This window comes from Falco peregrinus, chromosome 8 (assembly GCF_023634155.1).
Source record: "Falco peregrinus isolate bFalPer1 chromosome 8, bFalPer1.pri, whole genome shotgun sequence".
NCBI classification, from domain to species: Eukaryota; Metazoa; Chordata; class Aves; order Falconiformes; family Falconidae; genus Falco; species Falco peregrinus.
The window spans coordinates 43,329,850-43,355,356 of record NC_073728.1 but is presented as its reverse complement, the minus strand read 5'-3'; the positions used below and the strand labels follow the sequence as shown (position 1 = coordinate 43,355,356).

At 46.5% G+C, this 25,507-nt stretch overlaps 1 long non-coding RNA gene and 2 other non-coding genes across 3 annotated transcripts; 1 reads left to right on the top strand and 2 right to left on the bottom strand.

The window, feature by feature from the left end:
- Positions 1-308: 308 nt before the first annotated feature.
- On the bottom strand, positions 309-11,121 carry LOC129785032 (uncharacterized). Its single transcript, XR_008748452.1, has 2 exons — positions 10,180-11,121; positions 309-3,307 (listed from the first exon to the last, which is right to left on the bottom strand). It is a non-coding gene; the product is annotated as an uncharacterized LOC129785032 (long non-coding RNA).
- On the top strand, positions 8,241-8,311 carry TRNAG-GCC (transfer RNA glycine (anticodon GCC)). The gene has a single exon. It is a non-coding gene; the product is annotated as a tRNA-Gly (tRNA).
- Positions 8,536-8,607, bottom strand: TRNAA-CGC (transfer RNA alanine (anticodon CGC)). The gene has a single exon. It is a non-coding gene; the product is annotated as a tRNA-Ala (tRNA).
- Positions 11,122-25,507: the final 14,386 nt, after the last annotated feature.

The window sequence follows — 25,507 nt, the reverse complement described above, 5'->3', positions numbered from 1 at the left end:
TTCTGCCTTACAAATAAATGGGGGACAGATCCACGATGTTAACATGAGTTGTTGTAAATATATTCTGTATTATTATGTGTACATATATTAATGTGCATTATATTGCTGACCATTCATCTACTGCAGATTCCTTCCCTGCTTGCCTAGTGGGTTAAAGTGCAGTGCAGTGGAGAGAAGACCTTTCTGACATGTCTCTCCAATTGTAATAACACCGTAATATTCATAGCCTGGATGATTCACAGAGGAAATACCAGACCAGAAAAACGCTAAATCTCTGAGGATCACCTTTATTTAAAAAAAAAAAAAAAAACAAAAAAACAAAAAAACAACAACAAGACAAAAAAGCCCCAAGCAAACAAACAAAAAAAACCCCAACAAAACCAAAACCATGGTGCACAATGGTTGTACAGAAATTCATGCCTCCTCTTTTTCAGTTGTCCTGCAGTGCTTACAGCATGGCATGGAGCAAGCTGAGAAACACCTCAGTGGCTTGATGCATCTGCCAGCTCCCTTACTACAACTGAAACATCTCATGAAACCCCACTGGAGCCATGGATTTCTAGCAGACTCGGTAGAAGCACAGTTTAGCCGGTTAATGCAGGTCTTCGTAGAAGCCAGACTTTCCACCTGCAGTCAGGCTGCACAGCTGCCCCTCTGGGGCACAGCTAATGGAGCCCACCACGGGGTGACACTCACACAGTCACAGAGAGGAAAGTCTGTGCTGGGACAGGGTGAATCTCACTTCAGGTTTGCAGCACAAGGTATGCAGGCTTGCTTTTCTTTTTGAGGGCTTCCTGAATTGAAAGCTTTCCAATTCTTTACCTCCCAAAGACAGCAGATTTCCAATCTTGAACTTCCCTAGGCACTTGCTGTGGAAGGCTTGTAAGTGAGTTTTTGACTGGGTGACACCTCAAGACACTTTGTGTATCCTCATTCTTCTTACTTTCTGTTCTATGATACCAAGTGACAAGACTCAGAAGGGCCGCTGCCAAGAGTTACAGTTTTTAATGGTCCTCTTTGTTTCTCATCCTGGTTCCCACACTCCTGGCTCCTAAGGGACACAGCTGACAAACATAGCTATGTGTTTTGGGGGAATCATCTGGAGATTCCTGCTGGTTGCTTCTTTTGCAGTGAGAAAGCCAGACACACATGAGTGATAAGCCAGGATCTTCATCCCCCTCCAGAACTCATTGCTGAACTTTTGGCTGTACTTTTCCCTGCAAGTTTATGTCTTCAGGGCACTGCAGCTGTGGTTCCACAAGTGTTTGGGATCTACTTATCCATGCTGGACCAAAACATGAGCTGATCTTGTGCCTGTTGACAGCTGTAAGCCCATCACAAATCTGTCTTTGGCCACACACTGCCTGTACCAGTTGCCTGACACGATTGGTGTCACACACACAGGACTCCTGCACACCCCATGCACTGTACTGTCCGTGGTTCCCTGCTTTCCAGGCATACAGGAATCAGCTGTGTCTCTAACTGTGCTCCTTGGCTGTCTCCCAGAAACTGCTTTTATTGCTGTTCTTCCGTGCTCACTGCTTAGTCAACATGCTTTACAGGCAGCATGAGACGTGTTTTCTATCAGGCACAGAAAAACAACCTGCTGCTGCCGTGAAGGATGGGGCACATCTACCTCCCACCATGTCCTTCAGGCATGCTGCAGTCCCCCCGTCAGCCAGCTAAATGTCAGCAACAGGTCCCATCTGAGGAGACCGTAGGAACCTAATCCCTCTCTCTTGGGTCAGATATAACCAGATGAGCTAAATTGGAAGCTGCAATAATAATGTATGGCTATCAGCTCTCTAGGTGGCATTTGAAGTTGGTAAACAACTGCAAGGGTTGGATTTCAGAAGTTTTGCAAAGTAAGTGATATTCAGGCGACTTATGCTGGAAGCAGTTTTTATCCCAGACACATTAGGAGACATGGTAGTGCTCTTAAAAGGAAGATGGTGGCAGCTGGAATTAGTATACTCCATAGAAATTCAGCCTCAGAATCCACGGGAATACTTCAACTGAACAGAGAGAACAGAAAATGGAAGGAAAAAGGCCCAGAAGTGGCTCATGGTTCTTTGGGGGTATGTTTTTTGGGTTGGGGTTTTTTTGAGAGAGAGTGTTAGAAAGGAAGAAGAATAATCAGGCTAGGGAGAAAAAAAAAGGATTTAAAAGCAATTTGTGGTGAATAATTTCAGCATGATCCAACACACGCAAGTCCTACATGTGAATACCTACCCTGTATATGTATACTAACATAGCACTACATGTTATTGCTTTGCCTGTCTCTAACAAATATTCAAAACATCATCATAAATTTGCAAGAACTGGGAAAATATCCTATCCTCCCACCACTCAAGGTGGTTGTCTACCCAGATGCAGCTACATTGTCTGTATCAGTTTATTATGTTTGATTGATTCAAAACAAGGCAACGTATGAGTGTAAATGTGTCTATGTCCAGTTTCCAAGTGAACAGGCTCAGCCTCCCAGCACTTCTGTGTTTCATGAACTCTTCCAAACCAGTAGAATCTTAAAGGGTTAGAAAATGAAAGTGCCTTTTCATAAAAGGGAAGTCCAAGAATGAGTGAAAACTTTTATAAGGATGACATTTACCTAACCATCTCCCTTTCAGGAGTGGTTTCTTACCTGTTGACGGAGAAGCTACCAACAAAAGAGGGATGGGCTGTTCTTTCCTTCCTTGATTAGGCTTCTTTTCAACTACAGCTGCCTCTTTATTAGTTACTTTTCAACTTTGTTTTTATCTTCGTTACTGGTTGGTAAAGATTGCTTTTCATAAGTTTTAATAGTGAAAGATTTTTACAAGGTTAAGCAAAAACATGAGGTGCCCTAAAGTATCACAAAATTCATTCCTCTTGAGTCTGTTTTTTATTTAATGTCTAGATGAAAATATTACCTCCTAAGTCTCCGTGCGTGTGGCTTGGTCCCTGGGACACCTGCCAAGACAAGAATTTTAGATGCCCAAAATCATGTGCTCAGCAGGTGTAAATTGTGTTCAGGGAGAGTTCACCTTTTGTCCTTAACCCCAGAGGCAGTTTCTCTTCATTAGCAAGGGAAGATGGAGAAAAAGATTATCATCATTTCCTGACTGCATGCCAGAGTTATGTATCATAAGAAGAAAATCTGTTCATATGTTCACAAATATGTTTTCTTCTAATCTGTCTTCAGGAAAAAGTCTTTGTGGGGAGCAAGGGGTATTCATAATCACAGAAGAGTTGAAACGAAGTGACAGAAACAGAAGCAAAATTTCTTTACCGAGATTTTATCAAGCAGGATCCATGGTAGGTCCTCACACTGGAAAATAGAAGTACTTAGTCATAACTATGATTAAACATTTAAAGCATTCCCATCTCTGGCTGCTGGTATCAAGTATCATTCAGAAATACAACTGTATTGCTTCATATCAGATACTCAGTTTACCAGCTGAACCAGGCTGTATTGCTAGTGTTTAAACATTTTCCCCCTACACTGCAACCGATAAAAACATCCACTCTGTGTGTGTATCTCTGTGTGTGTATCTGAAAAGAGAAAGTGGCTCATTTTTCTATTAAAACTAATGTGTTATCATCATAATTATGTCTTATTGTTTGCTGTTATATAAAGAGAACACATCAGGGCTGAGTCACAGAAACAAATGCAAAAATTGCAGTTTTAAAATAAGGTCATGGGTCACATTATTTGTTGCAGAACAAACACAATAATTAATCGGCCTCTCCCTGCAATGATAGCACCAGCAGCTGAACTATGGGAGAGCCAGGCAATGGAAAGAAGCGATGTGCAGTATCCATGTTTTTCTGGGGCAAACAGTCAACTTAGGTCTAATAGAGAACATGAATTTCATTGGCAGAGAGAGAGAAAAGAAAGACAGTGTCTTTTAGAAAGCAAGACTGCTTGGACTACCCAAGAGTATTTATTTTCTGTTGTTTAAATATCTTTGTTGTGGCAGGAAATATGGAAAAAAAAATTTAAAAATTATTTTCTCTTTATGTGTGCCAGAGTGAGAGATTATATTCAGAAAGTGGAGTGCAAAAGGCTTTTTGGAATTTGTGCTGTATTATTTTTTTCTCTCAGACAATGACAGACCAAAACCAACCCCAGTGAATATACACATCTGCTTTTTATCCAGGTATTTTCTCCATTGAATTGATTAGGGAAGATCTTAGAAAACTTGTTCAAAGCCATATGCAATCACTTTGAAAGCCCTAGCCTACTATTCCAGTACATCATGAATAAATACAGGACTTGAGTCTCTTGTTCACTTCCAATGCCCATTTCACTAGCATTGCTTGCCTCATGGCTTTTGTTTGTGACCATTTGAATAGTATCCGGGACAGATGTTTTCAGGGTGTCCACAGGTTTACAAGGAACTTGTGCAGATTGCTAGTAACATAATCAATAGTTGTGTTGGGAAAAGTTATTTTAAATAACCACATATATCATTGTCAATTTGGGTTCAGTGACCTTTTGTAATCCAGAACTGTTCAGTTGAAAACAAAGGGATATAGGAAAATCTGTAAGTTTCCACTTTGCTGATATCTGAAACAAATCAACATTACAGGATGTAAATGACTTCTCTCAGTGTCCAAAGCCTGTGGATCAGATATCATACCTCAGCTTTCTCTTAGTGCTATTTTTGACCACACCAACCATTCTGTAGCTTGCCCAGAATTTAAGATGATACATTTTCATCTACAGAAATATTTTTTCCCTGCAGATTTAAATAATTAATTGGGACGTGCCTAGTGGGTCTTGAGATAAACTTAAAAGAGGCAGCAGATACGTGTGACCAAGTGACCTTTTGCTGTCCTGCTCGTCCCTGCGCTCTCACTGTGCTCAAAGGGACGCTGTCAAAATTGCTAGGCCTTAAAACTTTAACCTGCACTGACAAGTTGTTCTACATTATAAGTCTTAACCTAAAAGATTACCACGATTGTTTTGTTTGTTTTGTTTTGACAATCTTTGCTGAAGGCTCCACAATGTGTATTCATTTGTCCTTTTGGGTAGGTGGATATTTTTAAATGCCCAGCTTATTCCGTGACCTGTTAAAATCAAGTTGATGTGAGTGTACTCCACTCAGCAGAGAACTCGCCAGGAATGGTACAATTTTTCTGCACTCTGGAAACAGAGAGGAGAGCATGCTTTGGAAGCCTTTAGTGAAGAGGCTTTTAGAAGCCATTTTGAAAGGCCTTCAGTTATCCTTCATTATTTTGAGGGCCAGTAAGAAGTCTTAACTGGACTTCCCTGGTTATATCAAGTGTTAGTTAAACATGAGGAACTGGTGATCAGGCAGTTGGTTCTTACGAAAAGGTATGTTATAGTTCAGGTTGGTCTGAATTACTCCTTTGGCATTATTTCTAACAAGATCTCCATTTAATGCAGCTCCACACAAAGAAGTGAATCAGAGCAAGCAGTACTGGTGCACTGAAGCATCACACTTTCTCTTTTTTATATACCAATACAAGGATCGATGCAACACCAGTTTTAAAGCGGGTGGCTGCACAGCTGCAGTCATATCACGTGACATGGGAACACATGTCTGTACCAGCTAGGGAGGAGGGAATGAATGATAACCACTTGCCCCACCTCAGGTAATCCACACCTGCAGTTTTAAGCTTAATTTGAGCTGTTTTCCTGCTACTTAACTATCAGTCCCTTCCTATTGCAGCTGCTCCAGCTGAGCGTAGGATGTTTGAGGCTACAGGTGCCCCTGTGTGACAGCACCCTCCTCATAGATACACAGGGGCAGCCTCATAAGAAGATGCTGTGTCAAGCCTTAGCCAGAAGCATCAATACCAGAGTCCCTTTAAAGGTGACCTGGAATGGAAAAAAATTTTCCTTCTGTGAGATAAAAGGGCCTAAGAAAATCCTTTTCTTTCCTCCTGTCACAAGTTTTGTCTTCCTTGTTTCTGGTGAAGATCTATGGCATCTCCTTAGTTGCCTGAAAGACTTTTGAACTGAACCAAAGGGAATGATGTCCTGAGTCCTGACAAGATAATCCCTCTCAGCCATTCATCAGATATTAGATAGAAACATACGAAAGCACATTTTAAGCAATCTCACTAAAAGAGGTTCCCTAGGTGCTATAACCTTATTATTGAAAGCTGGAGTATTTATGCCATTCAAGCCATCTATTGAACTTCTAAAATTGCATATGTTTCATGGGTGGCAGCTATAGCATTTGTACTTATATTTTGTTTAGCACAGTAATTTACTTGAATGATCCTGTACTTTTCTGCTAGCCTTACACAGAATGTATCCTGCACTGAGGTTCTGCAGAGACCGTTCTCCCGTTTTGATGATTGAGACAATGAACTCCTAAGGGCTCTTCATCTCACTGGAATAGGATGCAGATTCTTAATCAGCTGAACCAGTCCTATGAAATTTTAACCAGGTCTGAGACTCTGGACCACCAGTTTCTGATATTACAGGTCTTGATTCTCTCCTTCATTCAGCACTGTCCTACATACAGGCATTTTTAAAGGGAAGCCAAGTATGAGCCTGTGTCATGCAGCTCGGAAAAGGGTTTCTGGAGCATTTTCTAGAGCAACATTTGAGCTCCAGTGAGGCATATGAGTTGCCCAACTCCTCCTGATTTACAGAGTTCTCTGTAGTGCATCAGCCAACACCCACAGATACTCTGAGCACATGCAAAACGTGGTCTAATGTACATGGGAAACTGATTTCTAAATTATTAAGTATGAGTGCAAGAACGGGTTTCATTTCTACTCTGGGAAGAAGAGGGGCTTGCTAACGGTGCAAAGGTTGTTAGTGTGCACAGACATTGCCAGATCCATTCCCCGCCAGCCGCCCTCTGCTTTGCAGTGCCTCAGCTCACCAAAAATGAAAGGATGTGCGAGATTAAAAGTAGGGAGGGGGAAACTGGTTGGTCAACAATTGCTATTTACTGCAACATGGCTAACTTTCAGATATATTAAAATAGTGAATTAGAGTCTTCTCGAGATGAATATTTTTTGCCTGACTGCTTTGGGATTTCTGGTCCTGTGCTTGTCTGGGTAAACAGTTTTTCAAGGCTGATTGATGCAACTGTAGGCAATAGCCTAAATAACAGTTATTACTTGAAGTATTTACTGTTCCTTTCTGCCAATGGAAATAAAGAAGTTGCAAGTAAACTTAGGGGAAAGGGAATTGTGATGGCCTTGTTACTGGCTAGCATTGTTCCTGTGGGCCAGGGGTGACTGGGAAATAATTGTCACCTGGTATACAACTGGCTGCTGAGCAAACTGTGGTCTTAACTGTCTTTCCAGATTCACTGAGAACAAAAGTTTTGTTCAGCTTTTGCTTTTACACATGCAGAACCCCCCTGCCTTCCACTGAGCTGAACGTGCAATGGGGAGCAGTTAGGCAATAGCTGCAGGACTGGTAAGCAGAGGATGCTCTATAGGGAAGTTTACGTTTTGGTGTTAATAAATGTTCACACAGGAAACTGGAACATCTGTAGTGCCAAATTACTTGTCTTTGAAGAAGAAAACACCTGCTTGCTACCTTTAATGAGGTGGTTGGTGGTGGGTGTTTGTACTGTCTGGAGTGTGTTCTTAAGCACAGCTGTTCTACTCATACATAACAGCTTAATGTTCCCTTGATGCAAAACGCTTGATGTTTCTTTCCCTTGAACTCTTTGGCTCATGTGTGGCCATTCTTGGGAGTGTGTCCAACACAAACTAAGTGTTGAGACTGTACTTAATTTACATTGGGACATAGCATCATTACCTCTCAGTGCAAGCAATGGCGTTATGTCGGTATGTCGTCACTACACAGTAACATGGTACTGAAGTGTCAGGATCTGTAGCACTGCATCAATTGACAAAACAAAGAGACCTAAGTCTGGATATTGTACCATGGTGATCCCTTTATCTTGTGAGTCCCTAAGCCTTAACTGGTGGCATTCTCTGGCAAACTCCTTCCAGGATGGAAAAGGAACAAAAATATACCTTTTGTAACTTGGTCTGAAAGCTTTTAAGTGTATATTTATGGGTATATTATACAATTTTCTAGGGTTTTGTTATCCTTTAGAGGAATAAATGTATAAAGACATTGCTAACTTTCTAAAAAACTTCCCTCCCTCCCCCCCCCCCCCCCCCCCCGAAATAGCAGCTCAGAACTAGTGGCGGTGAACACGGAGTTAAAACAGGAAGAAAAACATGAAAAAACCCACCTGCACGCGGGGAGCTCGCGGAGGAAGAGGCTGGCAGCAGCATCTCAGGAGCGCGCATTGGTGGTTCAGTGGTAGAATTCTCGCCTGCCACGCGGGAGGCCCGGGTTCGATTCCCGGCCAATGCAGTAATACTTCATTTTTTCCTCGGCGGAACAACTGCTGCGTTTCAAGCGCGGAGCAATTGCACCACCTTTTGCTTTTCCCTGCGGGGTTCCCAACCGGGAGCAAGCGGTGTTGTGGGTGCTAAGCCAGGTCTTGCCGGGCAGCCGGCGGCGGCCTGTACCCCGATCAACGGCGGCCGAGCAGCGAGAAGGAAAAAAAAAAAAAAAAAAAAAGACAAAAAGGCCGCTGGAGATGCCGGGGATTGAACCCGGGACCTCACACATGCGAAGCGCGCGCTCTACCACTGAGCTACATCCCCGGCTGCCAGGCTTCTGCGCCGGACGCTATCCGAGGATGGGCCAGCCCACTCCCCGCCGCGTCCCCTCGTCCCTAGTCACTCCTTGGCGGGACAGCGGGGCTCCCGCTGCACACAGCGCCCAGGCACGGCGCTTGGCCCCTGAGCGCGGAGTAACGAGCCCCGCCCGCTTGCACCCCGGGCTTCGCTCCGCCCGGGAGCGGCACAAGCGCCGGGCTCCGCGGGGCGGGGAGTACCAACGGGGAAAAGCCGCACCCCCACCCCCCCACCCCCCCTCCGCTCCGCCGGCTTTTCAGACTGCCGCCCCTTCCCCCTCTGCACGGCGGGGCCCGGAGCGGCTCCGAGCTGCAGGGTCCCCGAGCCCCGTTCGGGATCCCCGGCCGGCGCCGGCGAAGCGCACATGGGGAGCGGGGGGAGCCCAGTGACGCCCCCCGGAGCGCCGGCTGCGGCGCCGCCTCGTCTTTAATCTCAGGTTTTCCTACCACATCTGAGCTTCCACGTTGTCAGGTAAGAGGTTACTTACCGTGACAATGAAATGCACCTTCTCTAGGATAATCTTCCTATCAAAATATGGACTCGCCAGGTTTAGAGCCCTGATACTGAAAGAAAAAGATCCCGGCCAGGTTCTTTCGGTGGAATTTTCCCAGCAAAACCAGCCACTTCCATTAGCTTTAGTGGGAACTATCTGGCCCCACTCTCCGTTCCGGTTTATTTTCAGAACCTAAGCACTGCCTCCGTGATATGTGCTGTTCTCCCTTCAATATGCACCTGTACTACAGCACATAGTACCATTGTGCATTTAATTTGTACCCCTACAAGAAGCTGCTGCCAGCAGCCGTGCCTGTTGGACAGAGCGTGTGCCAGGACCCCTCCCCGGGGAGCACAGTCCCTCCAGTGCACCCCAGTTGGACATTCCTACCCTCAGCAACTCATGTTTTTCTATCCTGTCCAAAAGCAGCATTTAACAGCTTGCCTTTCTTCAAAACAGATTTTAAGATGCAGCTTCCTAGGAGTTACTGAATTTGATTTTCATAATTAATGCAATGTATGAACTATTTGATTTGTGCATTAACGCGAAGCACAGTATAGCAGTGGCTCCTAACAAAGCTGAGCCAAGGGTGCAGAGCAGGTTAATACCAGCCACTGCAATAAAAACACAAAGCAATTTAAACCTCCTCTCCGTTTTTTTCTCCTTCTGTTTACCTTTCTGTATACTTCAGAATAGTAGAAAATGAATAATACAGATATTACTATGCCTTTATGGATTTCTCAGCTGTGACGGACAGTCAGTCCAATTGTAAAACTTCCCGTCTGGGAGGTGGATCAAGGCAGAGCACATTCAAGCTGCTGAGAAGAGCAGCTACAGATCCAAAGTGTATCAGCAAGTATTTCATTACTACCCCTGTGGAACCAATACCAGAGGTTATGTGCTGCCTATATTAAAGTGGAACAATGCTTCTATTGCAGCTAGATCTAAATATCCTCTAGACCATCACCTACCAAATACAGAATAAATTGAACGGTTCAGGCAAGACTCAACATACATATGCTACGGGAGAAAATAAGATGCCTTACACTGAGCCGTAGAGTAAAACAAAATGACCCATAGATGGCTACTCGGTGTAACTCCAGGCCTACCAGAACTGCACGTTCTTACAACTTCAGGATGCAGAGGTGGAACCCTGTTGCTGCCGTAGCATCAATACAGCTCCCAGCCCAGCCACATGCACATCTCATGGTCCTTCCCGACTATCGCCCACAGTGCTGGTCTTGTCCAGATGTCTGGAGGCAGCCCCTGGTTCCAGGAAACACTTTGTCATCTTGTGCGAAAAGCTTTTAATGCTGCTGGATGCCAGGGCACAAGCTCGACATTCAGCTTTCTCAACAGCTCTCTCAGAGGACTACATTCACCTCTTTGTGTTTGGGTTTCTGTGCTGACATCAGGGAAAAACAATGTCACTCTGTTATCTGGCAGCTCCTCCGCATTCCTTGGTGGGATTAACTCATTCCTGGTACCCCTCGCAAACCTTACACTTGTCAGGGAGGCCTTCCTTCTCCCTGGGGACTGGCTTTTCACTGGATCTGCTCAAGTTGTTGCATATTCCATCAGTTCTCATTAGATACACGCTTAATTTCACTCTATTTTTTCACAGCAATTTTTCTCCAAGCTGATGGATTTCTGTAGTCCAGCCTGAAAAGAGTTCAGTTTCAAAGTTGCCCCATGTTGGGACTGCGTAAGAATGATCACAATCAAACTGAAGAGACAGGCATTTCTGTGTTTCTTTCTGATATAGTTTCCTATCATTGCACTTGTTCCTAGCATTAAATGTTTGCACTCAAAATTTCTTTTTAAAACAAACAGTCTCATTCAATAAAATATAGAAGCAAAGCTTAGCAGTATAAAGCAAACATGAAGAGTATTCATTTCATTGATCCAGCTCAGCCATACACATTCATCACCTTGCAAAATCACAAACCTGCCTGGCCTGTGTGAGGTCTTCTGCTCCCTGCATATCACAGGTTTGGGCTGGAAGGGACCTTAAAGCCCACCCAGTTCCCAGCCCTGCCCCGGGCAGGGACCCCCCCAGCCCAGGCTGCTCCCAGCCCCATCCAGCCTGGCCTGGAGCACTGCCAGGGATGGGGCACCCACAGCTGCTCTGGGCAGCCTGGCCCACCGCCTCGCCACCCTCACAGGGAGAGGTTCTTCCTTATTATGAAATCTAAATTTACCCTCTTTCAGTTTAAAGCCATTCCCTCTTGTCCTGTCACTACATGCCCTTGTAAAATGTCCCTCTCCAGCTGTCTTGTAGGCCTCTTTAGGTACTGAAACAGATCCCAGAACACTATCCTCTGGCTCCACCACTTAAAACAACAAGCAGAAAAACCCCACCAAATGTGCTATCTTCATTCTGGTTTTGACACTGCAGCCCTCTGTTGCTGCTGTGACAAGCCTTGACCAAGCGCTAGAGCCCGTGGCAATAGCACCAGCCATTCACGAATAGCTGAAGTTATTTTTCTTCTATCATATGATCATATTGTGCATTTGTTTGAAGTATCCAAATGAGTCACTGCAGATTATTCACAGATCTCTTACATTCATTTAGCACTCTTGTCCTCCTTCAAAAAATGTTCCTGCTGGGGATTGAGAAAGCCATAAAATGACAAATTTCAGAGATTATGAACCAACCACACACTAACCACTTGTTTATGCCACTTATCAATCCATTTCAAATAATAAATGTATTAGGAAAAAGATGAGGACAGAGTTGTGATTTGCAAAGTTAAACTTAACTACAAAAATTGCCAACGTTACATTTACCAAAGAGTTTTTACCTACTGCCACAAATCAGGGAATACAGTGCTCAGAATAACCATTACAAAGTTCTGCACATATGTTAGACTGAATTTGAATGAAGTTGCCACCCTAAGTCCTCCAAATACAAATCGCTTTTTCTCATGTATTTTTACATCTTTGATTTTTATTGAATCAACTCCCTTGTTTGTTGTGGTGAAATGGAGGAATAAAGCAAAGAAGTCTTTCATTAATTCGTAGTCATGCAAGTCATACTACACAGTCTAAGTGTGTAGCTCTTTTTTGTTGTTCCCAGTGAGAGCATCATAAGAACATCCCAAAAATACAGGTTACAAATCAGCCCATAGTAAAGAACTATGGAAGTTAGAGTTTCAAAAGGAGATAAAAAGGCAGAAAAAAGGATTAAAGTACTGAACAGGGTTGCAGACAGATAAGTAAATTATAGCTCTGCAGAAATTATTTGACTGGCAAATTAATTACACAATATTACAATGGTTTTCTCAGCCAAATTTAGCCCTCAGGAAGCAGGTAGGAGTCTGCATGACTTAATAAAAGGAGCCTCAACTGGTCTTCAGCTTAATCAGAGATGAAAATTAACATTTCAGGATTCGAGGCAAATAGGAGATTTTTTGTAAAGCTCAGAAAGACAGTGACTAGCACAATTATACAGGTTTACACAGATTATAAAGCCACCCAGACAGTGGAATGCTCCTGCTTTCTCTACAGGCCTTTAATTTACAGACCTACCCATGAAGCCAAGGTAGAAGCTGATTTGGAACCAACATGGCAGTCTCATTAGGACAGATCATTCAACAGGGCACTACATGTTTTGTTTAAAGAATGCATGATTAAAATACTCTGTGAAATATTTTACTCCAACCCTGTAAACTTACATTATTATTATTATTATTATTATTGCTAGTACTACTATCGTTATCGTTATTTCCTAAAGTGTTGACTTATTCTCTGAACCTTATTCCATGTCTGCAGTTGTCACTCTGTCCCCAGCATGCAGAAACATAATAGATAAGAAATAATTTTTTTTTCCAGCTTGTTTGCTAAGTATCATGTCTTTTTAGGAAGAGATATTATGAGCTCTCTTTTGGAACAAATGTTCTTTGTTACTCCTGGAACAGCTTTGGAAATACATATGTCCCGATTGAAATACATCACCTTCTAGTGAGAAGTATCATACAGCAGCATGCTCATTAACCTAGTTTGAACCACAGTATCATTACAAATATTAAGTAAGAACTTTTCTGATTGCCTGAAATTATGCAAGAAGAAGGCAAGGCTCATAGTCATCGTCTTAAATCAAGTCTAACTCTTACTTCAAATTACTACAGAGCATTTCAGCTTCCAGCACTCCATTATCTCCAGGGGAATCTCTTGATTCTCTGTTCTTCATGTTCTTCAGGTTCCATCTAGAATTCAAGACATAAATATTTTTTTTCAGACAAAAGGAAGATGTAAATCTTCTGGAAATAAATAACTTCTGAGATATTACAGGATGAGGTGTGTAGCTCTTTAAGATTAGGATAAAAATGTATACAACCAAATGGACCTGGAGATCCTGGAGATGTGGCCTTAAATTAACAAACGCTTTTTTGAACTTATTAATTATTTTTCATCCTTGCAGATCCAACAGCCAACAATTTCTTCTATGTATAATGCTGTCTTCTAGTATCACTGAGAGTTTGATTTCTGCATAGACAAAACCATTTAAACTGAGTAAGGGGACCATGGGTCAACCATCTTGTCCAAGAAGCATGGCATTTTCACTGGTTTTACCAAAACAGGCTGCATTTATCGAGGTTTTGGGAACCATTATTCCCTTTGCCTCCTCTGCAGACCAGGGCCCTGCTATGCTTAGCATGCTCTCCCCTCAGAAATCATGAATATTCTCATGCAAAACCATCTTTTCCCACTTTCTTCATCCATATGGGAAAATGGGCTCCTTTACCCAGGCTCATAGAGAAAGAAAACCAAAATGAGGGCTACTACTAATAACTCTTGCAAAAAATGCAGCTGGATTTAATTTTTGTTACTAGGCTACTTTTGAGCTGATAGGAAACTTTTTGTTTTCATTAGTATTATAATTACTTATTTGTAATAATAATTCAGTAATTACTGTATATATTTTCATCATATAAAAATACCAGTACAACTGCTTTATTTCTCTGCACTCGTGCAAGTAGATTAACACAAATACTTTCTTAGCATCTAGAACACATTTATCACATCTTGTTGCGGTTCTAATGCCGGACAGCCATATTATAGCGATGAACCTAAAAATAACCGTGAAAAAGCATCATACACCAAAGGACAACAAGAATTTACCGTTAACAAAAAACTGAGCAAAGTGAAAGTCTCACTGGACATCAAGAACACAAATAACTGAGAAACCCTCAGGACAGGAATTTACTGCTATTACTCAAGTGAACAGATTCCTGTAAAGGGATATTCTGCGTGGACTCTCAAGTTTGTCTCATGGAAGATAAATGAGTATATGTCATGGTAACTCCTTCAGTGGACCTTGAATCCTTCAATGTTGTTATAATGCTAAGACTGAGAAAGAAAAGATTACTCAGAACCAGAAAGTAGCAACAAAGAAAACAAACAAACAAAAAACCCACAGGAAAAAAAAAAAAAGAAAAAATAAAAAATTAAAAACGAAGAAAAAGACTTTGACTTCAAGAAATAAAGAGTATTTTTCATTTTTGAGCTTGAATTAGATAAAGTAGCAACAAACCATAGTGTTTGAAAAAGCAAGATTCTGACCCATAGTGTCTCACCCTGCACCCCTGAAATTCAAACTCTAGTTAAATCATAGAATCATAAAATCACAGAATCACAGGACGGTTTGGGTTGGGAGGGACCTTAAAGCCCACCCAGTTCCCAGCCCTGCCCGGGGCAGGGACCCCCCCCAGCCCAGGCTGCTCCCAGCCCCATCCAGCCTGGCCTGGAGCACTGCCAGGGATGGGGCACCCACAGCTGCTCTGGGCAGCCTGGCCCACCGCCTCGCCGCCCTCACGGGGAGAGGTTCTTCCTGATCTCTGACCTGCATCTGCCCTCTCTGCGCTCAAAGCCACCCCCGTGCCCTGTCACACGTGCCCCTGTAAAATGTCCCTCTCCAGCTGTCCTGTATGCTCCACTAGGTACTGGAAGGCTGGTGCACCAAGGGCTTTTTCTGCCCATTCCACCTCTCAAATATATTGACAAGGTTTAAAAAAAAAAAAAAAAAAAAAAAAAGTTCTCTCACATCCACATAATCATTCCTCCTGCCTTTCCCTGTCTGCTGTTCTACCATCCCTGAGAATCGGCTCTTCTCTGCTGGCTGCATTTATCGCAGTGGCATTAACCATGCCAGTAAGCACCTTGTAAGGCAGGACCAAGAGTTTTGTTGTGTTTGCATTTTTCAATATACCAGCACATTCAGATAATTCCTGATCTAATTCCCACTGAATAAATTTCCCAAACTCATTGTGCTCAAGGCCAGGCTGGATGGGGCTGGGAGCAGCCTGGGCTGGGGGGGTCCCTGCCCGGGGCAGGGCTGGGAACTGGGTGGGCTTTAAGGTCCCTCCCAACCCAAACCGTCCTGTGATTCTATGATTGCCCACACGTTAACCTGCTGCAAGGTATGGTATATTTGACAGTGGAACAAAAATGCAGCTCTACAACTTAAGTAACTACTTTCCTGGTCATGTTTATCAAAGATGTTTTCACTGGCCTAGATTTTCTTAAATGTTTGTCTAGTTGTTGTAAGCTTGCAATGTCAAAGTAGCTTGATGTAAGGCTGAAAAATAATTAGACACACGAGGCCATTACAGTGTGTGTTAAATACAATCTGCATACAGCAGAAAGAATAAATTCTTACAAAGCCATTAAATGACCATTTTTTTAGGTAAATGAGGAAGATTAAAATTTTAAATTTCTGTAAAAAATCAACTTTTTATTTCTTTAAAAACCTTAATAAAACAATGTCGAAGTCCCACAGAACTGGGAATTCAGCCAAACTGATTCTTGTCCCATCACACAGAAGTTACCATGGACTGCAAAGAAACGTGTCCAAGCTTCACAGCCCAAAGACTTGAGATCAGAAAGTTGTCCCTTTCCTTGCTGTTATTAATCCAGACTCATTCCATTTGCAATAGTGGAGATTTTTTTATTCAGCGACACGGTACAGATTCTGTGCTCTCCCAATGCACTCTGTCCGGTAGGGACCGCGGCTACATGGGTGCCGTCAGCACGACACAGTCCACGTCTGCGTGGGTGAAGAATGTGGCTTTATCCCGACCCTCCCAACGTGAGCACAACTGTTCCCCAAGCACTAGACCCTCCCTTGTTTAAACCAGGCTTCAGTGCAGCAGGGACAGGCTCAGGTCACCCTTAGAGCACGGAGCCCGCGCAACCATGTCCTTACCGCCCTGGCTGGAGCATGGGTGGAAAGGTCAGACTGGTGTTCAGCTCAACAGCTGCAGAGAGAAAGGTTCAACCATTGCCTCTGCTCACTGTTCCTGGCCACAGAGCCGGTACTGGCTGTGGTGGCTACCAAGAGCCTGGCAACATTTGCCTACCTGGCCTGACTGCAGCAGAGCTTGCGCGAGGTCGCTGCTAGCGAGCGGCGGTGGGTTGCTAAATCGCTGTGAACCAGAAAGCAATATACTTACATCTTATTATGGATATGTCAATAGGGGCCAGGTCTGTAGATTTGCTTGCTGAAAAGTATGGGCTAATTTAATAGGGATTTGACCGATACAAAAATTGACTTGGTTTTCCAATGATATCTTGTACTGGAATGTTGTGATCTGGAAACTAATATATGTCTTCTTGCTTATCACATCAATATAGCCTAATTTTGTTGGCTTTTGTATTGAACAATCTGGTGAATATACAATCCAGGTTTGATTTCTCTCTTTATGATACCTCTTATTATTAAAACGCTCTCACCCAAAAAATAATATATTTTTATTTACTGGTAATATTAATGGTATTCAATTTTTGCCTCAGATTTAATCTATTTTTTTCATCTTGAAGAATCAGATCCTACTTAGTTAAAAATGAAAAAGAAACAACCCAGTTTTCCCTCCATTCTGCATGCAGGTTGAACTACACTTTGGGTATTTTTATTTAATACTACTCTTTCTCAAATTAGTGTTTATTACTTGCCATGTTTCAATGTTGCAAAGGAGACTGCACTATTTATTGTGTGTTGCTACTTGCCGGTTTCTCCGTAATTATTTCATGGACTGGATATGGTAAGCATTATAGATAGAGATATATATATATAAATACATATTTTATAATATATATATAACAAATACACTTTGTGTTCCACTGGACGTATGTAAGCACTACGTTTGCACGCAATTCCAACAAAAATTTGCTGGGGAGGGCAGGAGGGGTCGAAGCTCTGACGCCCTTCTCAATAAGTTGTTGAGAGATGGAAAACATGGGTCCTCCCAGGGTGATTTTTGAGGTTTTGCTTTCCATCCCGGCAGGGCAGATGCCCACACCTCTGGGCGTGCATGGGTGGGCACTGTGCGAGCAGACCACTCGCGGGCTCTTGCTGGGGTTACAGCTGGCAAATGCCTCCAGGCACAAGCAGCGTGCACCACACAGAGCCCGTTCCGTGTTCACCCCCATGCACGCGAACCCTGCCGTAAGCACTCATGTCAACAACGTGATGTCCATGTGCAATGCGCTGCAGACGCCAGCGCTGCAGATGCTGCTGCGCAGCCTGCTTTGCCAAAGGAGCTGGTTACTCTGCAACATGTGCCCAGCTCTAACCAGCGTTTACTCCCCACAAAAATGCTCCTCTGTTTTCTCCTGATTCTTGCAAGATGCCTGCAGCTGCTCTGTGAGCAGCGAGCGGCTGTGGTGCTGGGTCCTTCACCAGTGCACGCTGTCAGAGGTGGCAGGAGGCTGCAAAGCACCCAAAGCCCAGAGGAGCGGGTGGGTGCCCCCTTCTCAGCCATCCTGGCCCAGCGCTGGTCCCCATCAACCTGGGGCTCCAAAAAGCGGTGCAGGAAGAAGACCCCTGGCTGCAGAGCTGCACCAGCACCTCGGGGCCCTGGCCAGAACCCAAGCGCAGCATTGTGCCTGAGAAACCACACCGGGACTGGGAGACCATGAAGAAAAGCCACCAGCGGCAATGCTGCTGTGGGTGGGACAGCCAAGAGGCCACAGCAGCAAGTCAAAATGCTACCGGGGAGCCCCTGTAACGGCCAAGGCTGCAGCTGCGATCCACCACCACCAGCATTCCCAGAGCTCCAGAGAAAGCCCTGAAAAGGAGCGGGAGCTACCCAGGAGTAAAGCACATTTCTTAGTGAAAGTAAAAATAAGGTTTGGCTGATATTCTATGACGGTGTCTTAAACCTGATAATTAAAATACTGTCTTAAGAATTTTTGGTAAATCATTTTCAGCTTAGACTTTCCTTTTTGAAGCACTGGAAATAATTAACTTTTTTAAAAAGATGACTCCTTCATACTTGGTATTAAAGCCAGGCATTTCAAAAAGCAAAATGATAGTTTAATAACTATTCTCATAATTACAAACTCCATTCTTTCTACACGAGTCCTGTTTTCAATTAACATCTTTCATTAATGGGTTCATTCTCCCTGCTATTTACCTCTAATGACAGCAACCGTCACATACATGAAGAGTTTTGCAAAATCATAACTATCGTGAGGGTTTTTTTCCTTAATTTTACCGTTTTCTGAAGGCTGCAGTATGGTATGAGCCATTTACCCAGGAGATAACCAGAATTCTCGTGAGATTCCATTTCTCAGCCTGTATTCTGGACTTTGCTAACTGCTCGACACCTGTCATGGAGCCAGCTATAGGGGAAGGTCACTGTCACAGGAGCAGCTGGACAAACACACGATGCTGATAACTCTGCTCCTGGTGACTGTCCTGCAGCCTGGGCCCCCTGTCCCATTAGCATCAGTACCTTCAGCAGTCAAAAAAAAGCTTTAGCAGCCCTCTTGCCGAAAAGGGCCTGTATTTTATAACTCAGGCTTAGTTCAGTGCAATGAATGCAAAATACAGCTTGCTCACCTCTAGAAATTGAATGTGCATGTGGCAAAAGATGCCTTCCCCGGGACCGCCTGAGGAAACAGGGAGATGAAAACTGGCCATCCCTGGGGAGAGCCCCTCGCCCAGGGGACACGTCTCAGCTGTGAGGGACCCAGCTCCGATGGGCACCTTGCGACACGGGGTGCCCTGGGCAGAGCTGCTGGCCAGCCCGGAGACAGCTGGGTGACTGGGGGGGCAATTGTGCCGCAATCACAGCCCAGATTACGCCGGGATGGAGGAGGAGGCTGGCACCCGACAGGGTTGGCATGCTCCACTGCAGCTCTGCGAGATCTGCGTGCACGAATCGCCTACTCAGTAGTCATGAGCATAACAGTTTTCAAAGATATTGTGTAAAATACTCAAAATATCTCTATTTTGGGAGGCCTCGAGGCTTACAGCCTCAATGGAAAATTATTTTCTGAAGACTGGAGTGGAGGGGAAGGATTGGGCCCCAAAGCAGCACACGTCCATCCTCCAGCACTGTGGCAGCACGGGCAAGGTCCCCCGCACCGTGGCAGTGCCAGTGAGGCCGTCGGCACCGCTGCCCACCTCCCCTGCACACGCAGACTGTGCACCCACTGCTTTAAAGCCATGAGGGCTTTACACAGACTCAGCAAGCGAGGGGTCACAGCGTCCTCTGGGGCGATGAATGCACCGCGCCAAACACTTCCTGCCTTTGGCAGCGGGTCCATCCCGCAGCAAATTGTTTGAGAGGACTTCAGCTAATTGTTTCTAGTTGTGGATTATAGGAATAGACTCATGGTAACTCGCTTGAATGAGACATTCCTCTGGCATTATGTTTCACATCTGTGGGGCTTTATGCAAGCGACCGCAATGCAGGATGGAAGATAACAATGCCGTGATGTCCCAAGAAACTCCCTCTCTCGCACAGGCAGTTTTGGCACCCGTGGGCAGGGCTCCCAAGCCCAAGACCTGCGCAGCCTCATGCTGTTGTTATGAGGCTCCATTAATGAAAAACATATTGGAGGAAAAATACTTTTGTGTGTGTGTCAAGCGCCTTTCCTGGCTCTAACTCCAAGCAGCACCGGCCCTGGGCAGACCCAGAGGTGCACACAGAGCTCATCATCGACCCCCCCACGCACAAGGACCTCTGGACGGTGTTGTCCATCTGGAGATGGGGCCAGCAACACCTCCCAGCATGGCTGGCTGTGGGTGAGGGCTGCGCTGCAAGCCTGTCCCTTTTGCCAACTCCTGTGGATTTTTGTTTTCCCGCAGTTAAATACAGCAGCGTCTTCCAGGGAATGTATTTCTGAGGACTGCATGAGGGGGAAGGATCACAGATATGTCAAGAAAATCCCTCCACACACAAGCAAGGATTTAACTTAAAACAACAAAAAGGATTTCTCTTGACGAAAGTAGCTAATTAAACCAGATTCCTGTGTGTTTTATCAGTTAATTTCTCAAATATGGGGAAAACAATGTGTAATTTGTGTAAGTATGGTATTTTAGAGTGCTTGTGGCATAAATACTTCACTCAAGTGTCAATTTTTGGGGGTTTCCAGAGCTGGCAGAACAACATGGCTCCAATCACTGAGACAATTCCCAAACAAGCCAGGCTATGGCTAGCGGGGACCCTGGCCACCCCCACTGCCACCACAGCCAGGCACCAGCCTCCGGGACACTCCGCATCACCTTCACCATCCTGATTTCTCATGTGGCGCTAATGGGGGCTTCTTGACGAAGGAGACACACGTGGGCAGAGGGAAAAGGTCCCCTTCGGGTGCGCAGCGCTTCGCTGCCAGCCAGCCGTGGCAACTGGAGGCAGATGTCTGCTGCTCCTGCAGCATCCACCAGCCAGAGCTTCTGGCGACAGCCTTGGCAGCAACGCGCGAAACAAGGCAGCAAGCAGCGAGAGGACTCGAAAATCATGGCTCGGGGCTCTTGTGCTTTTAAATACGGATGGCTTGCTTGGACTCCAGGCGATCTGATAGTGCTCCCTGTGAAGAGCCGGCCCGTCTTGCCGTGATGACTGGTTTGTGCATGGTCTGGGTGTTGGTGGCCAAACATGCCTGTCCAGGTAGGTACCTGCAGCCTGTGGCGAGCTGCTTCCTTGGGAGCATCTGATCCACGTGCAGCTCCATGGTCTGCATACATAAATTTGGGGTTAAAAAGATGTAGATACATTCATATATCCTACTGGAAGTAAAATGACTGGAAGAGCTGGGATGGTTCATCTCTGCTTGTCTGCTGTCCCATCCCTGACCTGCTGATGAGGCGGCAGTGGGCGGCTGCTGCCCCTTCCCCGTTGCCTCCCCAGTGCCAGACAAGAGGCTGGTGCCATTCCTGGGGCGATCTCGGGGTTGTTTTGCTGTTATTCCAACCAGGCTGGCAGCCCTGTCAGATAACAGAAATTCAGAAATGAGAAGCAAATCAGAAGCTATAATAGTCTTTGCAGCGTAGTTACTACTTTTGGCATTTTCAAACCATTTAGGAAAACACTGCCAAGTTAAAAATCCAATCTGCGTATGCGTTATAGTATGTATGCGTGTGTGGGGGGGTGTTTAAGTATAGGGGTGTGTGTTTTATGTAAGAAAACTTTACAAGGTACTTAAAATAGTCTGTTTTCTGGAATCGCTTCCATCCAGAGGATACTCAACCATGACAATGTCTCCTTGTCACCGAGGCGAGGAGCTGGGCCCCGGGCAGGGCAGGACCCGTTTGGGCCTCAGGTGTGAGCAGACACGCTGATGTGGGTGCATTGAGGTGTGTGGGGCTGGAGAGAGTCCAGCAACGTTTCCAGGGCCATCCAGCCCCAACGAACCCAAATGGAATTGAAGTGGGATGTCAGGGAGGATGTAGGGGAAAAAAAAAATAAAAAAAAGGAACCACTACCACCCCCAAACAACAAGCAAAACAAAACAAAATAAGCCCAAGACAAACTGAATTGGAGTTGGAAGTCAAGGGGTGTGTGTAGAAAAAAACAAACTAAATTAAAAAACAAAGGATATTCCCCCTCCCCCTTGAAAATCCCCCCAAAGCTGAAGAAGACCAACTGAATTGCAGTGGGATGTCAAAGGGAGTGGGGGGTGGGAAAGACACAAACTAAAAAACAAAGAACACCCTCCTCCCAGGAAAACAAAAGCCCAAGAAGACAAATTGGATTGCAGTGGAATGTTGGGGTGGGGGGTGAAAAAAACAAAAATAAACTAAAAAACAAAGAAGACACCCCCCCAAAAAAAAAAAAAATCCCCCAAGAAGCTGAACAAGACAAACTTGATTACAGTGGGATGTTGGGGTGAGGGTGGAAAAAACCAAAATAAACTGCAAAAAACCCAAAGAACACACGTCCCGTCCCTCCAAAAAAAAGAGAAGCCCAAGAAGGCAAAATGACTAAAAAAACAAAGGAAAAAAAATCCTCCCCCCTCGTAAAAATCCCCAGAAAAGCTGAAGAAGACGAAGTGAATTGCAGCGGGACGTCGAGGGGGTGGGGTGCGGAGAAAAACCAAAATAAACTAAAGACAAAGAAAAAAAAACCACAGAAAACAAAAAATCAAAGAATAAAAACCTCAAAAAACCAAAAAACAACCCACATCCCCACCCCAACGAACTCCCCCTGGGACAGACTGAACTGCAGCGGGATGTCAGGGCGGGGGGGTGGGGGTGGGGGGTGGAAAAAAAAGAAAAAGAAAAAACAAGGGAAAAAAGCCCCCGCAGCCAGCGGAGCGCTGCCCGCAGGGAGCGGCCCCCCCCGCGCCAGGCCCCCCGGATCGCCCCCCCCCCCCCCGGATCGGGCCCCCCGGCCCGGCCCCCGGGTCCGCCCGCTCCGCTCCGCGCTGCCGTCACGGGGCCGCGGCGCTGACGGGCGCTGACGCGCGGCGGCGGCGGCGGCGGCGGCGGCGGTGGGGCGGCCCCGGGGCCCCGGCTGCGGGCGGGCTGCCTGCCGCTCCGCCCCGCTCCGCTCCGCACCGCTCCGCACCGCACCGCTCCGCACCGCGCCGCTCCGCACCACGCCACTCCGCTCAGCAGCGCTCCGCACCGCGCCGCTCCGCCCCGGCGGCGGAGGCAGGCAGCGGCGGGCGCAGCGGCAGCGGGAGCGGGAGCGGGCCGGGGCAGCGGCGGGGGGGTGCGGCCCCGCAGCCCAGGGGGTAGCGGGAATTGCAGCGGTGCGCGGTTCCGGCAGCGGTTCCCGCGCAGCTGGATCGCTGGGGAGGGCAGATGTTGCTAATGGCAGCTTGAGCACGGATGGGCAGAGCGCAGATGGAATGCAACACGTGCCATATGGTCCGTTTAGCCTTTCACCTCGAAGGATATCAATCACATAGATCCTGGGAAAACCGCCATGGCTCGGCGCGGCGGGATGAACGGCTCGGTGCAGCTCCGGTGCCTTGACCTGTGTAAGGACGAGACGGTGCGCGGATCGCCCTGCTGCTGTGCCAAGGAAGTGGCCAAACCCAGCCAGGCTTCAAACACCACAAACACCCCTCTGCACTGAGGGCCCTGACAGCTGTCAAAGCAGGAAGCGCTGGCGTGCCACCCGTGACGCGCTTGCTGGTGACAATAAAGGGAAAGTACGGCTGTATGGTCGTCCATAGAATAATCACATGTGAACAAGAATATAAGCGGAAATAAACATTACTGTGGTAAATAACTCGATATCATCTGATACTGCCAGTGTAACGGAGTTGCAGGAGTGGACTAAGAGCAGGAAAGAAGGGAGAGTGATGCTCCTTCGGAAGTTTTAGGAAAACATAAGGGGGGTAAGGGAGTGCTCGTGAGCCGCTCTGGTCACATCCCAGTCTGGCAGCGATCCCCCCGCCCACGCTCTGACGGCTTTTGCTTCACACCAGGGCTCCACTCCACATCAGCATCCAACATCCCAGCTTCTGTCGCAGCTGCTCGCTTGCTGAGGGGAAACCTGGCAGTTCTTGGGGAGCACGTGTACCCCCACATGCTGCTCCGTGTACCCCCATGCGCTGCTCCGGGGCTGGAGCTGTCAGCTGCACTGGGAGGGGATGGCAGTGCTGGCGCTGCAGCCACTGCATGAAGACACTGATCTTCAGCCGATCTCTGGTGGTGTCGGGGCCAGGCACAGCCACAGCGGTCATGTGCAGCCTGCCTCTTGCTCCGTTTGGGTGTGCAGCTGGGGACATAGCACCTGGTGTGCTCAAGTGAAATTGGACAAAAAAGGTGCTTTACTCATCTGTCCCTCTGGAAGGTGCTCACTGAAGTGATGCTACTCATTTTGGATCTCTCAGGGAAGATGCCAGTATGTGCTGCTGTAAACATCCGTCAGCAGCATGTGGGTTCACAAAGCATGGAACGGATCACAGGAGCTCTGGGGAGCCAGCACCCCCCTGTCCCCAGGCTGGGGAACATGGCCTTGGCCTGTAGTAGAGCGTCCTGAGATGTGGCAGCTTGTACATAATTGTATCTTCTGGTGTCCAGCACCTTTTTATAAGTCTTTTGCTCTGCTGAAGAGGAAACAAAGCTTCCCTCTCCCAAAACATCGCCCTGAAATGCTTGCCCAAGTTAGGGCGCACGTGCATGGCTCGTGGCGCGGGTACTGGAGGCGTGTTCACACGGGGAAGGGTCGGCAGCAGCGGATGCATTGCCGGTGTGGCAGCCTCTGCGTCCATCCGGCAGGGACGTGGCCCTGTTGTACAGGGGCACCCACCGAGGCTGGCTGGCCTGGAGAATAGAAGGAGCAAACCCGGGATGCTGCTGCAGGACACCTGTCTGACCGAGAAGCCAAAGCTGGGTTTGCCCATGTGCAAACAAACGGTTGCTTTTTGCACAGTGAGTTCCTGCCGTGCTGTGCTGCCCAAGAGTGCCAGACACAGAACACAGTTCAGACTTTATGCACTAACAGAATGGCGCAAGTAGGTGTTTCACGGAGCTCATGATGCGTTGCAGTCGCTGTGGGTGCTAACTGCAGCGCTAGCTGCATCCAACCGCGCTGGCCGCATCTCCTGCACTGGCTATCGCATACCTGGGCGCAGCAGCAGTGCCTGGCCAGTGCGGCTGCTGCCCTCGTGTCTGAGACACCAAGTGTTTCATCGTGGTCGTTGTGATCCAGTGACGGTCTTTCTCCTAACGGGCATACAACTGCACATCAGTTCCTGCGCTTCTTAATCTTAAACAAGCACTGACTTTCCTTGGGACCCTGCTGTGTGGGCAGATGGGAGTGACATGGATTTTTGCACTTTTCTTTGAAGTGACAGTCCCCAAAGCAAGCCTGTGTGCAGGTGGTTTCCAAAATACGGCCTACGGGCTCAGTTGTGGTGTGTCCTCCTGTGGCAGCTGTTCTAACGAGCTGCAAACTGCAAAACCTCATTAGCCGTGGGCAGAGCCTTCCAGGAAGATGGATTTTTGCTTTTTGGAGCATGTTTGGGGATGGTCCTCCTATACGGGCCGTCCAAGGTCAAAACCACTTGTGACTCCCCATTGCATCTGTTGACCGCTGACAGGAGGGCGTGGGCTCAGTGACGACACACCTCGGGGAAGGAGGTGAAGCGGGCCCCGCGACGGGAGGGAGCAGCACCACCGAGCAC